A 4,466-nucleotide genomic window follows, 5' to 3' on the forward strand; every position below is an offset into this window, starting at 1 on the left:
TACCACAATGTATGTAGGTAAAATCATTTCCCACTTCCACTCTAGTATAGACGTTCTTTAAGTAATATTTGTGTTCCATACATCTTTTGTTGATAAAGGATACATATTAATACACCTCAGATGAGTTGTATACCTTGAATTATAGGCATTCTTTATGATCGCTCTAGTCAACTTACCTATCTAAAGAACAAAAATACGATTTTTTATCCTCAAAATCCCTCACCATAAAGAATTTTCTCCTTGGTGTTTCCACGTAACACCTTGTCTCGAATATTATAGCAATTTTCATCATCAAACTTTTAAGTCCGAAACAAATAAGTATGACCTCACCTCTATGTAAGATAAAACTTTACCCCGTTTCAAAATATGAAGTCTCGCAAAGCTATTGGCTAAGGAATGGATATCCATAACCCAAGGAAGCTCACCAATTTGTAACAAATCTAAATTCCCTATGCTCATGCTAGTATTTCTACTAAATTAATCAACTCTTACATTCACCTCATTATATAATAAAAGGTATATGTCATAGTCCTGAAGAAACTCAACATCATCTTTGTCGTCCCAAATTGATATTCCTGTTATTGAATATATATTAGATACCACCATGATCCTTGAACACCTCACAACATACACCATAAAATAAAACCCTCAAATCCTCAATGCGAATACTACAATTATCAACTCCAAATCATTGATATGATAGTTTTTCTTGTGAACTAGGATTAGCTGCCTCGAAGCATAAGTTATTACCTTCCCCTTCTACATCAATACAAAATCAAGATAAATCTAAGAAGTATCATAATATATGATAAAATCACTCCACTTACCAGTAGAGTCAAAATCACAACATTAAACAATGAAATCTTGAGCTTTTGAAAATTTACCTCTCACCAACCATTAGAAAACCACTTCTTTTTGGGTCTATATATTTAATGGGGATGCAATGACAGAGAAAACCTCCACCAATCACCGATAATAACTCATAAGGCCTAAGAACTCCAAATATCATAGCTAAAGTAGGTCTAATACAAATTTTAAATTGCCTTAATCCTCTTGGGATCCATCATAAAACCTTTCTTGAACAATACATATTTCAAAATATGTCATCAACTAACAAAAATTCACACTATAAAAAATTCATGCAACTTAGTCTTCTTTAGATTTTAAAGAACAATCTTCAAATAATGCTCGTAATCCTCTATACTACGAGAGTATACCAATATATCATCATTTAAGATAATGACAAAGGAATTCAAGTACAATAGAGGTGATCTATATGGCCTATTATCAAGTAATATCTCTACTACTGATTGACACAACCGATCTAAGAATCATTGTGTAGTCAACTCCATGAGGCTCCCATAATAAAAGATGATACAACCTTTTATGAAAACTAACTATAATTTCATAATCATTCTTATAAAAGTTGTCATATAAGTCGGAAAATTCATCATCTTAACCCTTTCAATCTTTACTACTCACCAACAACCATGACAGAGCTATTAGCCAAAAAATGATACAGTCGTCCTCTACCTAGACCTCGCACCCGATATCTACCTCATATAATAACCATTGTAGTGGATGCGGGTGTAAGCTCCAAATTTGTAATTGTAGATACACGAGTACTCACTAATTGTAAGAGAATAAGACAAGAAGATTAGAATTCCAACTAAGTCAATTGTGCACTATAAAGAATGAAAGAATAGAAGTTTTCCAAATATCTTATAGCCTCTCGAAGATAGGTATGGACGTCATCATACCGATCCACAAGACTCTACTAGTCATTGCTCTTGTAGTTGTGAGACCGATAAATCTAGGGCTCTGATACTAAAATTATCACGACCCTAACTCACAAGTCGTGATGGAACCTATGTTTCCAACCAATAGGTAAGCCAACCCAACATATTTTACAAATGTTATCGAAATAATGAGAAATAGGTAAACCTTAAGTGAAAATACCCAACACTGAGTTCTTTATAATTACAAAATGCGAATGAAAAAAATACCATCCAAGAACTGGTGTCATAAGTTCAAGAGCTTCTAAAATACGATGCAAGTCTAAAACTAAAATGACAAATCCAACAAAAGGAATATCTATCAGAATATTAAAATAACTAGATATAGGGGGGGGGGGCGACTGAAAACCAAGAAACTCACCACAACTCCAAGACACAACAAGCTCAGACTCAAAAAGATCCACGAGATGTGCTCGTACTCAAAATCAAACCTGCACCATAAAAGAGTGCAACAAGTGTAGAATGAGTATGAAACCACGTTTACCCAGTATATTTCATTGACTGACAACGAAGAAGTTGCGACAAGAGTTTATACAAGAAAATCAATTCTTTACTTGTACAAGTCTATAATATATTTGCCTGTCAAGTTTCATCAAATGTAGGTAATCAAATAACAAGAACTTTCCAACCACTAATGAAAACACATAATCATAAAAAATGAAGGATGTCACAAATGCAATGCAATATGTACCATGAAATGATATGTCTCAAAATACCAGTACTTTGTCAATTATATATACATGAAACTCCTCAGAAATACATCGAGAGTTCATGACCCATGGGGGACTCGCGAGGTCCATATACCGACACGGATGATCTCCACGTGTTTCTGTGTGGACGATCTCAATGCACTATCATAAAATCAAATAAATTCCGCATGGACGATCTTCACGTGCCCAAATTAGAATATTAGCATCACCATTCCCAACACATAAAATCTCCACGTGCCCAACTTATACTAAATCTCATGTCAATACATATGCACAGTATTATTTCAAATAAGGGGATGATGATGTATCTCAATCAGTCAAATATCAACATAATACATAACCACCTCAATTATTACAATAATATAGGTGTAACAAAAACACAATTACACAAGGAATTCAAGTCAATAGTATATCAACTAATGTCCATATGATTTGGCATTCTCAAATGACAATCAACATTCTATAGTAATAGCTTTCCCTTTATAACATCGATACTCGTACCAGTGTCCGTCACACCATTGGTAAGAGATCCCCATCTTTAACCCTTACCCATTGACTATTCCATTTAGTCTTTAATTAGGAAAACGTCCTTCAACAAGTATAAAAAACCTTAACATACCTCAAATGCCGAATTCGTGCAATGAATCCTCAAGATAGTTATTTCCCTTCTCATAGAGTTCCAGATTGTTCCCAATCTACCAATGATGCAACATCCGTAAGTAAGCGACTTCGTAGATTTCAAATAATTATATATCTATTATATACCCTAAAACTCACTCGTATCTCTAATCAAGATCCAAATGTTGATATTACTTATGCGCCAAAATTACCATAAATGCTAAATTTCAAGCCAAGAATTGAACCTTAATCCCTCCAGATACCTTAAGATTCAATGTTAAATCATATTATATACACCTAATAATTAATTGCCTATCTTAATATATAAAAAACTAGTATCTTAATTTGATAAAATAAATCAAAATAAGAATCAATTCCACCAATTAACAACACCACAAAAAGCACATGAAGTTTGCAACGTGACCTGATACGTTCAAATTACACCTTCCTATAGATGTATAAGCGCTCGTAATCAAGTAGAGCACTCAACTAGTAGGTTGGGGTCGATCCCACAAAGAAAATGGTTTAGACAAAACTTCAATATACGATTATGTCTATTTAACCAAGGTTTTTCTGAAAACAAGTAATTAAAGAGGGGGAGGTTTGTGAAACAAGTTTCTTTAACTCTCCTAAATTAACAAGTAAGCAAAACTAAAAGTTGAGTTTCTATTAAATTGTGAGACTAACTAGGGTATATGTGTTCCTCATAGGCTCATAACGTAGTATTCCTAGTAATATGCAATTCTTCACTAGTGTTTTGCATGTAAAGTGGTAAGTTATGCATATCAAATCCTTGGTCCGACATAGAGAATTTCATCTCGTACCTTGGTCCAGCTACGTGTGTAGAATTTACTAACCTTTACCGTTACCTCACATTAGACATCATATTCGATGTATGACTTAGTTATTACTTCACACTAATCGACACTAGCCTATTAGATAGTATTACACTAAATCTATGTGGATAATTCTTTTCCTATTACTACCTCCTTGGTCCGGCAAGTACTAACAACACTAGCTCTAACGCGTGCACTCATCAAAAAGACTTTAAACAAAGGAATTATCAATACATGCAAGAACCTAATTGAGAATTGCTTATTTGATAGGTATAGTTTGTTAATGACCCATGGTTCCCACAACCCTAGTTGTGAATTTAGTTACCCATGCAAGCAAGAATACAATTCATAGTTTGTAAACAAGAAATCATAAACTTTATCAATAAGAAGAAACCCAGAAAATCAACTTAAAATTGCAAGATAAACTTCAAACCAAATCCGGAAATGGATTGATTGATAAAGTTTTCAAAAACCAATCTCCAATCAAAAGTAGAATAATACTAAGA

This window comes from Solanum lycopersicum, chromosome 12 (genome assembly GCF_036512215.1).
Source record: "Solanum lycopersicum chromosome 12, SLM_r2.1".
Lineage (NCBI taxonomy): Eukaryota > Viridiplantae > Streptophyta > Magnoliopsida > Solanales > Solanaceae > Solanum > Solanum lycopersicum.